Source organism: Trichoplusia ni, unplaced genomic scaffold, assembly GCF_003590095.1.
Source record: "Trichoplusia ni isolate ovarian cell line Hi5 unplaced genomic scaffold, tn1 tig00003349, whole genome shotgun sequence".
NCBI classification, from domain to species: Eukaryota; Metazoa; Arthropoda; class Insecta; order Lepidoptera; family Noctuidae; genus Trichoplusia; species Trichoplusia ni.
Window position 1 is genome coordinate 2746 of NW_020800379.1, and position 14504 is coordinate 17249.

At 36.6% G+C, this 14504-nt stretch overlaps 2 pseudogenes; one reads left to right on the forward strand and one right to left on the reverse strand.

Moving 5' to 3' along the window:
• The first annotated feature begins 287 nt into the window (after positions 1 to 287).
• LOC113507857 lies at positions 288 to 10574 on the forward strand (annotated as a pseudogene).
• Positions 10294 to 14021, reverse strand: LOC113507856 (annotated as a pseudogene).
• Between the last annotated feature and the right edge of the window lie 483 nt (positions 14022 to 14504).

Here is a 14504-nt window from a genome sequence, read left to right on the forward strand (position 1 = left end):
TCTATATTCGATGCAATAATTAGGTTTAATTGGAAATATGGATATTAGTCAGGATTTACGTATACAAAAAAGTATTTGCACGCTTCATAAGGCACATAATTGAATGGAAAAATAGGTAAACAGTATTAATGCTCACATTTTTAGCACTTATTTAGTTATATTTTATGAATTAGCTTTTTACAGGAGAGTAGGCTTCACTTTTCGTTCTTTTTCTTTCACACATACGGCAGCGTCGGATCGCTCCTCCCTTTTAAGATAGGTATCCTTTTTCCTCTGAACTTCCCAAGACGTACACTTTTTATTAGCTACTCACATTTCAGATTTTTTTCTCTTTTTCAGGAGTGCAGAAATTTTGAATTTCTCTGGAGGATTAAAATCAAATTACACGTTTCCTAAAGAATTTTTGTTTGGAGTATCGACGGCTGCCTTCCAAATCGAAGGAGCATGGAATGAAGATGGTAATGTTTTTCCCGAAATTATCTATTTAATATCTCTTAAATATAATTAGTTATTTACATGGTTAAAAACAATGTAACCGCAAATCATAGTTAATTTTCTTGGCTGGTCTGGTTTCTAAAATGTGTCTGTGACGAGGTCAATGTTGATAAGCCGAGTAAAAATATGTTAATTACCCACGTTTAAATAAAACCGTGGGTCTTACAATTAGCGTTACCCAGCCTTAGCATATTTAATTAATTATATGACTTCACATTACATTGACATAATTATTTCGGTATAATAATAAAAAATATATGGTTACAGGAAAATCAGAAAGCATATGGGATCACCTGGTACACACGAACAAAAGCTTTGTAAAGGATGGGTCTAACGGTGACGTGGCGGCCGACTCCTACCATCTTTACAAGAGGGACGCTGAGATGGTGCACGAGCTAGGCGTCGACATTTACAGATTCTCCATATCCTGGCCTAGGATCTTACCGACCGGCCTCACAAACCAGATCAACGAACTAGGCCTCAAGTACTACAGCAATCTGATCGATGAGCTGTTAAAACGAAACGTGACTCCAATGGTGACGATATACCACTGGGACTTGCCGCAAAAGTTGCAGAATATAGGAGGATGGTCGAACGCTCATATTGTAGACTATTATACAGATTACGCTAAAGTTTTGTTCGATAATTTCTCCAGCAGAGTGAAATATTGGGTGACTTTCAATGAACCGATGCAGACGTGTTTGGAAGGCTACGGCGGCACGTACCGCGCGCCGGCATTGAACCGACACGGCATTGCCGAATACCTCTGCGCACATAACCTTTTGAAGGCGCACGCAAGCGTCTATCATCTCTTCAACGAGAACTATCGCCATGTTAATAAAGGTATGGCGAGATTCTATTTTCTAAAAATAATTTTAAACTAAACAATTTTAGATTGCAAAATTTTAAATTTCCTCATTTTTTTGTGACAAGAATCTCAGGCAAATGATCATTAGTAGATACGTGGTATCAGAACCAGAAATTATAAAGTTCTTAATTGTTTGTTTTTTAGGTAAAATTGGAATGTCCCTGGATTCCAATTGGGCTGAACCAAAGACTGACACACCCCAAGACAGAGAAGCAGCTGAATTATACCTCAAAACACATGTTAGTATCCAGTGTTAATATAATATTCTTTGTTTAATTACAGTTACATTAAAGATAATGTGCTAATCTTGCACTGATATGACGATTACGAAAACGTGTGTTATTCTGAAATTATAATGAGAAGCAGGTATTTAATAGTTATGGGTACATACACAATGCTGGTAATTTTGGTACTGATCCACCATTGTCAGCAATTACGTGCTCATTTGTCGTACATTCAAAAGTATTTGTTAGTAAATCGCTTACGTCTGCATGATATGTACCTATTCACAAAGTATACTGCTATTAACAAAGTTTTGTAAAGGTCATACATACAGACTCGCTGCAATGTCATTGTGCTCTAGATCAATAGCAAGAAAATTATGTTATTATTGATATTTTCAGTTAAATATTCATTCTAAGGTTTCACGAAAATATCTGGTACCAAAAATTACTTATATAATATAATATATGGTATATCCTGGGAAAACTCACACACGGTTATCTGATCCCAAGCTAAGCAGAGCTCATGTTATGGTAACCAGACAACTGGTAAACTTACTTATATATTTCTAAATACATACATATTATAGGAAAATTACATCCAGACACCAGAACAAATGATCATGCTCATCACACAACATTTGTCCTGGGAATCGAACCCACGACCTCCGGTATAGCAGTCAGGGTCGCTAACCACTAGACCAACAGGCCCGTCTATTGGTTATTAAATTAACATTGGTATAATTCCTATTTTTTTATGTATAAACGACTAGAGCGTATTTATCGAGATTGCCCGACTAGTTACGAACCCAACCGAAGTCCTCCATCATTAGGTAACTATTACGGCGACGGGGTTACCAAAACTAGTTAGGCAATTTCTATAGATACTCATGAGTAAAGCGTAAAACATATAATTGCTATAAATACTTCTGTAAATCTTGATGATGTAACTGGGAGGGATACGATTCTTAATACTGTCACACAAAACAATAATGTTTTGAATAGTAATCAGACAGATGCTGATTAAGAGGAAGGAACTCAATGTACGTAACCATAAAATAACTATACTATTGCAAAATAATAGATACTGCAAACAACAGCATTAAAACAAATATTGAGAGACAAGAGACTTGAAACTATACATGTTATCATATATCTTTTAGATAAGCATGAAAGATCTAAAATTGATTCAGTCTAAACGATATTGTAAACAGTAGACATGTTATGTCCAAAAATACGTACGTGTTAAATATGTATAATGAAGGTAGATAACTTTTTTGTAAAGCCTCTAATGGTATTAGACATGCCAAATACGTTGGCTAAGTAGTAGAACTTGTGAAGTTGGGCCCTGTAGATTCAGCGTGTGGAGAGTCAAAAGCCGGACTCTGCATTTGACGACCTCCGTGGTCGAGTGGCGTACGCACCAATTTCAAGGTGTCGCTAGCTCTGAGGTCCCGGGTTCGATCCCCGGTCGAGTCAATGTAAAAATTCACATTTCTACATTGTCTCGGGTCTGGGTGTTTGTGGTACCTTCGTTGTATCTGAATTCCATAACACAAGCAACTTTAGCAACTTACTTTGGGTTCAGAACAATGTATGTGATGTTGTCCGCATTTATTATTATTAGATCTGATAACTTTTTGACATTCCCAGTAATATGTGATCACCACTCCAAAGTCGCAAGTTAGATCCCCGCGTAGGACAAGCATTGGTGTGATCCACATTATATGCTTCACCCGAGTCCTTAATGTCAGAGGTTTTTTTAACATGAGTCTATAAATTAATTTTATTTATTTCTTCAGCTTGGCTGGTATGCGCCACCCCGTCTACTCCAAAGAGGGCAACTATCCCAAGGAGCTCATAAAGCTGGTCGACGAGAAGAGTCTGCAAACAGAACTACACCAGGTCTCGTCTCCCGAAGTTCACACCTGAAGAAGTGAACTACTTGAAGGGAACAGCCGACTTCTTTGGCTTAAACCACTACACTACGTATTTGTTGTCCATGGCTGACGGAGAAGTAGGAGCTATACCGTCGCATGCAAACGATGTTGGTATTGTAAGAGTGCAGGATCCTAAGTGGCCTTCTGATTCGTCATCGTCGTGGCTTAAGGTAAATTAAATATTTTTTTGGTTGTGCATAAGTAGGAAAATAGAGGATTACCCTACCTACAACCTACCTCCACCGTTTTTAAAGTAATGTTGCAGTTGTCGAGCGAGACTTAACAGCTTAACGTAGAGCGCTGTCTCATTTTCACAACTACAGAAATCTTGTATGTGGTGGTAGTTTCCAGGGACGTACGAATTTCAGTTTAATTTGGACGTTTTATTAAGCTTGTTAAAGACGTTGGATACAAGTAGTGTAACACGTTGCATAACATCACGTGCAACGAGATGCGCAACATGCTGCTTATGACTGTTATATACGTTTTTAAACAAAACACCCTACGGCTGTTGAGAACATGCCGCGTGTCAAATGTTGTCTTGTCACGAGGCTTAAACATGTCAAAAATATGTTACGTAGTTTTTTTCGAAATAGTAAATAAATAGCATCTACAAGTTGATATAAAACCATTTTCTGCATATAAAAAGTAATAAAGCTAGTAAAAAAGAAGTTTTGTATCTGTAAATATCTTACGATCTTCACTGACCTTGTTCGGTGTGTTGAACCATACAATATAATTAAAAAAGTTTAAATAATATTAAGATTTATGTAAACTTGTTTATATAGCACCTAATATACTACATATCTTTTGAGTTCACATGTACTCAATTAGCAACAAAGAAAGAAAATAGACCGTGCATTCAAGTTTAGAACGTTCGTTATATTTGCTTTTTTGTTTCTTTTTTCAACGTTTGCCAATTCTTTTTACAAAATCGAATCCATTTTTCGGGCTGTACGTTTTAAAAAAAATACTATTAGATAAAAATACCTCTTCATTTCTTTCAGGTAGTGCCATTCGGCTTCAGACGTCTTCTAAAAATGGATCACGAAAACTTACAAACAAACGTTCCATAATAGTCACTGAGAATGGTTACGCTGACTTCAGCGGGCTTGAAGACAAAGCTAGAGTTTCGTACTACAGCCATTACTGAACGCGTTGCTTCATGCTATTCATGAAGACAAGAGCACTGTCGAAGGGTACTTCGCTTGGAGTTTGATGGATAACTTCGAATGGACGATGGATACGTGTAAGTATACCTTTGGATAACTGCTGATGAATTTAGACATAAAAAATGTTCGTCTTATCCAAGCTAGGATAAAGACAATTTGATGACTTCACGGTAGGTCGCTATGATTTCTGTGGTGTCTGGTATGGGGTAGGGTAGGTTGCAGTTAGAGACGTATCTCTCCGTTTTGCCCAGGGATCAAAAGTTCATAAGGAATGCAAAAAAGCAATGGAATTTGACCCCACATACGCAAGGCAGTTAGATCACGTTACGTGCGATAACGATATTCCTTTTGTGTAGTTTTTCATACAAAATTCAATGTCTTCAATAGCATCGACGAAAATTAAAAAACGTAATTGTATAGTAACATAGGGCATGGACATTGGCTAGTGCCGGTTTTTCTATTATATTTCAAATGAGGATGGTGATTAAGTGTAGCTAGTGTCAGGATGGTGTAACATCTTGTAAGGAAATACAAATATTTTATTTTTGCATACATTTGCGCAAGATGATGATTCGCTCAGTTGAAACTATTTGAATAATGATGACTTTGAATGTCTAAAAAAAGTATAAATGTATAAAAAAATAGCTAAGTATGGTTGGCAACGAGAGTCAATGAACAAACATAGATCGATTAATACAAAAAATATCTGAAGTCATTCTTTATTCTCGTTTTCGATTTTCTAAACCATCGGTAAATGATGTCCTCGTTACAATAATAACTTTAAAACAATATTATTTAAGGGTTTTGTGTCTAAAGGCTGTCAGTCAGTCTATCTGCCTTTGCGTTCGTTACCAGGCCGCATCTCATCAACCGTGACAGCTAGACAGTTAAAATAATTATGCTGGTGGAGAACAAATTGGATTTTGGGTGACCACAAATTTATTGGTTACCCAACCGACTTGTAAATCTTTAGCCGATTCGTACGGAACATTCAGTTTCGCAAGTCCGATTCGCACTAAGACCGGTTTTTAAGCAAATCAGATACCTTTTAAAGACTTGTTTGTATTCTTTAAACTTGTCTTAACGTAACCTATTCTCTGGAAACGCATTAATAAAAGTGAATTGTTTTACCAAAGCAGGTAATTACAATACACAATAACTGTTCATTATATGTATTTTATCTCTATGTACGTAAATACCGAAGAGTTTTAATGGTACTGTTGAACTGTAGGCACAGACTGCTATAGATCTCAAGGTCTTCATCGGAGTCTAGATCGCTTTTTCTCCTACATACCTAACATTGACGTAGGTCAGGCTAACGTCAATATGACTAAACTGCGTCACATTTTAAGGCGCACTTGAAAGATAAGATAAGATCAAAGTATTAAAGTAGATAATAAGCAAAAAGTAGAGTTGTACTTAATTGTTGGTTTTTTGGTTCCGGTCACTGAAATAATACACTTGGTTAAATATTTACTGGAAGTAATAAATAAGTTATCGGTACGGAAAATCCTATGGTTCTCTAAGGTTAGGTTTTTATTTCTTATTGTTACCTGTTTTATTGCTCATTCTATTTTGTGAAAGTCCTTTATTATTATTTCGCTAGGTAAAAACCAAGTCTATAGACTAATAGTTATGGTTTTATGTGTGTTTGTATTGTACTTATATGGTAAAATATTCATCTCTTTGTGACGTCATGTTCAAGTCAATTTTGGCAAGTTTCAGCGTGACTCATACATTCAATTGCATAGATAATGATGAGTACTGACGTACTGACGTAAATAAACCCGAAGTATAAAAAACTATTTACGTTTATCTCTGTATTTTTCCCATCGATGACAATACCTTGAACTAATAACTGTCAGATTAAATGGACGTCCATTTAAAACGACTAATTATTGAAGGTGGCATAACTAATAACAATTTATTATTATTTATGATGGGTCCATCATGCGACTAACAGCGACATCTCTTGAGCTATACTTAAGTTACATCTATGTTTGTTGTGAATGATCTAAACTCTAACAAAGAGGTTTCATATTTTTAGTTTCTTGCGCTGTTACTAGATGTCACTGGCGTCAACAATTAGTAGTTTGTTTTAATATGTGTTATTGTACTGGCTGATCCAATATCGATATCATTTACTAACTAGACTATCTATTTGTTTATATTCGTGTGGTCTAAAGCGTAGATAACATATCTATTATCTGATTCCTTTGTTTTTGTCAGGTTTGGCTAAAATAGTTTTCGTACACTTTTCAATTCCAGAGAGGTCTTGGCTTGGAATTCAGTTTTGTTATATAAAATTAAAAAGTTCTATTTAAAATATATTTCTAGCCAGAACTTTTTTAAGACTTAAATTGATTATTAAATCTGGGGCACGCAAGTCTTGTTTTATCGGGAGTTGAAACCCACCCTTAACATCTGAGTTATAATCTAAAAGCTTCAAAGTAAATTTTCACCAACCTTAGGTCGATGACCATCAACTATCTCGAATAAGTTTTGTTATCAGCATGATAAAAATAAAATCCTAGAGTGAAAACAATATTATGTCCATCATAGTTATAAGCACAGTCAACAGCAGGAGTCGGTTAACGACCGATGTAAAAAATTGTGTTTAGATTTTTTTAATTATGTGTCAAAAATTGAAATTATCGTGTAAAGCCTCTTTGTAAGGTTTCACCAATTTAGTATTTATTAGCTATGTATACATCGATGACTCCAAGATTTGGGATACAATTTCGGTGAATTATTTTTGTTTGAAAGCGGAACCTTTAGTAGTTAATAAAAAAAATCCTCGTTATATTGTTGACTTTTATGAGCATTTTTTTTTCTGGGCGACGATTATGCATTTAAAATTATTCGTTCTTAGCGACCGCTCGTTGTACCCCTCTAGGATATTAGGTTGACCAGATATTACGAAGTAAATCTGAATACTAATTATTAAATAAAAGTACAGAGGACTCCCAAATAAACCAGCACTTGAGAACAAATAGACCGCCTTTTGACAGTACCTAGCCGATATGATAATATCGTTTCAGTTTTGTTTTTTTACTTCCCGTACTGGTTTTTTTTTAAAGATTGTTTATGATTTGGTAAATTCAGGTTGTGTTAACCGACTACTGTTGCTGGTCGTATCAACAAATTTTCTATTCATCGCTTGCAGTATACCATAGTTCCTATCTGAATTTTCATCAATGTGATATCATTTGTCTAGCTGGTGCAAGGATATAACGCTTAACAGACAATAGAACTCAGTTCTAAACTGCGACAACGGCGTGCCTGAATTTAACAGTTATGTACTAATTAAATGCAACGAGAGGGTTTTCCACACACCCAGTAGTTTCCCGTTCATTTAGTTTCTGGTCTTTTGCCTCAACATATTATATTAATTAAGTACGACGTACTTTGGTACACCGCAGAAGTAATTAACATATTTATCGAAATGTCGAAACATTGTTTTGATAGTTCGCCGTATTTTTTTTCACTATTTAGGTATTTCTTAGAAGACCAGGTGTCTGTAATAGTTATCGAAGACAGGAAAGGTTCTTATGATTAGACTTGTAAATTCAAACCTTTGAGTACATATTTCCATCAACGTTTACTCATAATAATTTCCCTTAATAACGATGAAATAAGGTATGAGGCCTTTAATTTTATTTCTTAATACATATTTTCACAGAATCACTTATTCAAGCCTTAGTAAGATACTTCGCTCCAAGCTATAAACAGTACAATATTTAGGGTCGGTATTCAAAACCTATTGTCCAGGGCTTAAGCTGCAAAGTGCATTGTTTGAATTGCAAACAAGATTCTCTCCGCTGAAATAGGCTTACAGGCACAAGTACAGTCAGATGCAAAGTTATGCATACAAGACCAAAATACTGCATCGCATTTCATTAGTGGAGGGTATTAGATAGAGGTATGCCTTTAGGGCGTTTTAAACAATTTAGGTTATGTCCGAGAATTTCGCGTGCGTTGAATTTAGAGTTTAATAATTTTACAAGTATTTTCGGTGTTTAATATCGATATTTAACATTAATATCTTCTTAATATTTCGCTTCACTCAACTGTTTGTATAAATGTCTTAAAAGTTGCAATTTTATTTATAAGTGATTGTGGACAATGTCGGTTTCGGCTAAAGGAAACAATGTTATGGACTTTATGCGTGACACCTAATTCCATTAATTACCTACCTATTTACAAAATATTTAGATTTCTTTAATGGAGTAAATTGAAGTAAGATTTCATTTAAGTCACGTTAAAGTTAAGTTATTTTGACGCCAGTTTTCCCCTTGGTGATGCATCGCATTATAAATCCAATTTTCACTGTCTTATCAAATACCTCAACAATGGTTATTAATTAATCCATTATGAGCCTAATTATATTTTAATAATACCTAATTATCGTTTTGCTATCTTGATATACGTCTAATTTAATTTTAATTGACCCCCACAAGGATTCTGCTTACGTAAACATTTTTTTATCTATGTTAAGCTAAGTTTGAAACTCCTTTTCTGCTACCTTTTTTTTTTATTTGGAATTTAATCCTTGTGACGCATGGGTTTTCACAAACATACAATTCGAATTCACAAAGATATCCAGCCTCAGCTGGGGATCGAAACCCTGACACGTCGCGTTCTTGGTGTGCCATTGTGTAGCCAATACTCGGCTATCCGTGCATAATTTATTTTGAAGCAGTATAAAATTGTTAAAGTCTGTTGTTATATTTACAATAGAACAAGAGTTAAAGTTTGTGTTCATTCATAGCCTGGTTCTATAAATTTGATGTCTAATTACTGAATACCTTTTTATATTTTCTCTAAATCGTTAAGCGTAGACGATTGATGAAGTATGTATTTATTATTTCACTACTATTTATACCTTGGTATTTGCATACTTTTTGAAAACAAGTGGTCAAAAAAAATATTTACTTATGTGTGTTTGTTTCCGTTTGATTCCTCGTTATCTAATCACGTGAGAAATTAAATATCTTTCGGAAGCCCTTCGGAATCATAAACATTATCGATGTTTATGATTTACGTTTGGTTTACGTTTAATTTAGAAATGCGAGTCATATAAAATAAGACCAGAAATGCAGCGGAAAATTTCTTATCACCGTGAGACGGATTTAAAAAGTTTACCGACTCGTGCAACGATAAATCTGGTGTAATGACCATTGTTGGCTGCAATTCGTTTCACTTCTCTAACTTTGTAATTATCCTCATTACTACTTTAATAATGTGGTTTTTCTACCGAGGAATATAATAGACCGTTTAGCCTGTCCATTTAAAAGTTGACATTTGAATAACGTGCCAAACAATATTATTATTTTTCGCCTTGTCCTCGTGATAAATGTTGCAATTAATCATTTAGTGTGAAAGGCATTAAGGCCATGATTTGTTGATAACCTATTTTTTTTAACTGCTATTATAAAGTAAATTATCTTGATGAGTTACGATTATGTTGCCATGTTTTTCTACTGTAAATCTCATAGACAGGTGTCTCTTTTTATTTTATACTTCAATTCAAGGTTCGATGTTAGAGAGGAAGATGCAATGAAGTTTCTTGTTGGGTGTGAAATAAAACACGTGAATCAGTCAGAAATGTCTAATTTCACTCTTTTCACAGTTGTAAATGCATTTGCAGGTCCCGCTTCGGTCTGTATCTGGTTGATTTCAAGAGTCCGAACAAGACTCGTACGGCGAAGCACTCGGCCAAGCTGTACTCGGAGGTGATCCGCTCGCGCTCGCTGCCGGCCCACTACGACCCCGAGGACTTCACCGCCTTCTCCGGCACGACCCTACTGGCGCCCACCATCCTCCCTCTACTGTGCCTACATAGGCTACTCTTGTAATAGTGTCTACAATACTTTATACAAAACTGTACGTTGTTACACTATACTATGCTAAAGTATATTAAACTTTAAGTATCAATATCCTTAACTGTCATTCCAACTTGCTTGATCCCTTAAAACACATTAAAGTAAAGCTTATGCTAAACTAGTGAGAACTTATCCGGGCGGTGTCGAGCCTACGCTCAGTACTCGACGGTGGCGAGTTTCTTAGCGTTGTCTCGCGCCACCTCGCGCTTCAGCTGCGCTTGGATGCTCGCGAACGACTTGCCCTTGGTCTCCGGCAGCACCGCCAGCATGAACACCAGCCCCAGGAGCGAGAACGCCGAGAAGCCCCAGAATACTGTGTAGATGTCGTACGCGTCCTTTACCACCTGGAAAGTAAACTTCGTATTAGAGACGATTCATCACCGAATATGTATTGTATACAGGAAATATTTTTTTTTTAAATTTATAAAAAATAAAGTGCTTGTATTAGGATATTATTGTTTATATTGATATTGTAAATATTACTTTATAATTTTCGTATGTACAAAAATATTTGATAAATGGGACTTTGTTATTTTACTCTATTTGATTTATTTTCACTCTCCTGCATCAAAATCTCATATTTGGATAGTACCACTCAAAGCAAACTCACCTGGAATAGTTTTTGGACTGTGAACATGGAGATGCCAGTGTAGATATGAGCGATACAGGAAGCGTACAGCTTGACGTTGGTCGGGAACATTTCTCCTATGATGACGTAGGGTACCGTCGATAAACCAATAGCGTAGCACACGATGTAGCAGAGCAGAGCAGCGAGCGGCAACCAGTGAAGTTGTGACACGGCGGCCTTGTTGACGTGATCGAAGTAGAAATATGTACCAATTGTACCGTTCATGAGCCCCACTCCTAGAGCTGATAGTAAGAGAAGTGGCTTCCTGCCCACTCTGTCCACGAGTATTACGGATAAGACGCAAGTGGCGACTTGAACGCATCCAAGAATGATAGACTCTTGGTAGGGCTCCATGGGACCTATGCCGCCAGCCGTTTCTAATACTGTGCCGTTAGGAAGTATAGTGGTGGCACTTGGGTTGGCGGTGCAGTTGAATATGACTTGAGCGTAGGCCACGACAGCGGCACTGCCACACAGCTGTTGTATAGTAAACACTCCCAGCGTGATCCACATAGCTTTTCTATTGGGTGGCTTCAGTTATCAAATCGCTCCAAGTTCCACGGTTCTTCATATCTTCTTGAACGTTTAATTCTATGCTTTTGAGTTCAGTTCTTATATCACCACTACGTAGATTTCTAAGGGAACGTTCAGCCCTCTCACTCTGTTCGAACTTTAAGTAGTAGTAAGGAGATTCGGGCAGAAAGATGAAGGTAATAACAAATGTGATGGGCAGGATCAAGTTGATGGCGGCGAGGGTCTGCATCGACACGAAACGGACCGATGCAGTACTGGGCAAGAATTCCGACCTGGAAAAATACAATGAGAAATTAGTTTGGCACTTGAGTTTATAACGTTTACTTTACTCATTTGCATCCATATACAATAGAGGTTACATCATTACTTGATATGATAACGAGGTTGTACGACTGTGACGATAAAAAATATTTTAGGTTTTCTAATAATTCCACAATTAACGTAATATGAGTAATGCTCTATTGTATAATTTGTGAATGCATTCTAATCTTCAAAAGATTGCAACAGGCTTACGTCAGCTCATTAAGATGTATATAAACTAAATATTTATAAACATGATTGCAGACGTTTCGAGCTTATATGAATTGCGGGAAACCATGCGGACTGCGTAATTGTGGTAATGAGTCACGTTTCATGTCGGAGGCTCGTGTGCACGTTGTCTTAATTACGTGCAAATAGAACATACAATGGGAAATAAATTGTTGTCATATACGATCATGGTATTCATGGTGAATAACTTCTGATTAAAGGCCTGGACAGTGATGTTGTAAATGGTACGAAATGACTCTCCAACATAATTCCGAGGACGTTGTGTGTCCTCGCGAGCAATTTAATTTTCTGTAACTAATAGTGACGGCCTAGTGTGTTCGTATAATGTGTTTATGGTAATATCAGTCTTATCACGTGAACATTTTGTGGCGCACGATAAAAAAATATTATTGCGTTTATTTTTTTTCGGTGTATGATTGGAGAAGCCACGAGTATGTTGTAGTAATGATACGAGAGTGATTAATTTGATATTTATCTTTAATTTTATAAATCTAGTAATTGATCATTATTCATTACACTTTAATCATTACGATTTGAGCTGTAACTATTTAGCAGGGTACTGATTTAGCTAGTTAAGTTCTAAACTTTCTAACAATACTCCACATACTGATACAGAATACGTGCTTCAGTTGTATACTGGAGAATTTCTGAGTACCATCGTCGATACAACAAGATGAACGTAATGTATATAGTGCAATGCACTAACAAGGAAACTGTACACTGTTGGTTACAAGTACGTCCACACCGTACACCGAGCGGTTCCACGAATATCATTTAGAAATCGCATATCTAACTCTAAAAGCAGAAAGCGAGCTTATGAAATAGGCAACAGAGCATGGAATATGTAAATACGCTGCGATAAGCAGACTGTGCTCCATGAGAAAGACATAATTGGAATAGCTTATTACGTCGCGAAGGATATCGTCCATTAGTTAAACTTATCCTGAGTGAATAATTGCAATGAGATGGAATTACTCAATTATTTCATTGAACTTGATCAATTGCTGCGTCATTATAGCCGACATTGATCGATCACTTGTAAACAGAGCTCTCATATTATGACAAAAACTCGGCTATCGTTATTTATTGATAGATCTTTTTATAACTAATTTGTATCTAAATTTTGTACGTTCGCTGTTGGTACTGAACTAACCCATTAGGGTAATGAATTATTTATTAACACCTGACTGGCAATTGGCTCATGTTTTTTAATGTGCCTCTAGGTTGAATACGATTCGTTTCGATGTGCACAGATAGCTCGATATTGTATAAACGGGGTTCATAAATGTGGTATTGACTTCGTGATACTCACTTTATTCATTAACGTGATGAGTGTAGAGAGAGCGCCTCGAACTTGATTGGTAGCGATTTCTCCTGTGTACATTGGAGCAACTGTGTAGACAATTCCGTAGCCCAGGCCAGAGAACATGCGCGCCACGTACAGGACAGCAACAGACTTGGCCACGATCACCAGGATCCACCCGAGGATGAAGGGCACCGCTCCGAGGAGCAGCGTGGTCTTCCTCCCAAACCGATCCGCGAAGTAGGCGGAGGGGATCGGCGTCAACGCTGAGCACAGGATCATTATCGAGACTATCCATGATCCCTCGTCGTGTGAAGTTGGTATCTTACTCTCAGGTGACTGTAGGTACGGTAATGTAGGTGAGGGCCAGCCGTAGCAGGTACCCGCAGTTGCGGTGATAAGCGTTGCTGAAATAGAAGAAAAAAAAAACAATTAAATTTGGGAAATTTCAAGGAAATTCCGATTAACCGATACATGTCGTAATACATGTCGTATTTGTCGTCTTGTATGCTGAAGTAATTACAAAACGTTGCATAAGATTCAATACTATTGATGATTATATTTCTTGTGAAAAGTGCAATGCCCGCCACAAGGTGTTAGGTTTACTGTTTATCTGTGCGTTTAGACACACATGTTTACATGTAGATAAATGTCGGTGTAAGCTGCTATACAGTTTGAAAGCGTGTGTGTGTGAGTTTAGTGTCTGCGATGTGCTAAAGCCTTGACTTTAATTATCGCAGTAAATAAATTGTGTATATCAATAGCACTGAAAACTTTAATTAAATAATGTTTAAACTACGACCCGTATTCATTCGTTATCTATATGGAAAACATGAAATGATGTAAGTCCTGTATACTTCATATTATTCATAAAGATTTATCCTCAAAACATTTTCCATTCGTTTGACT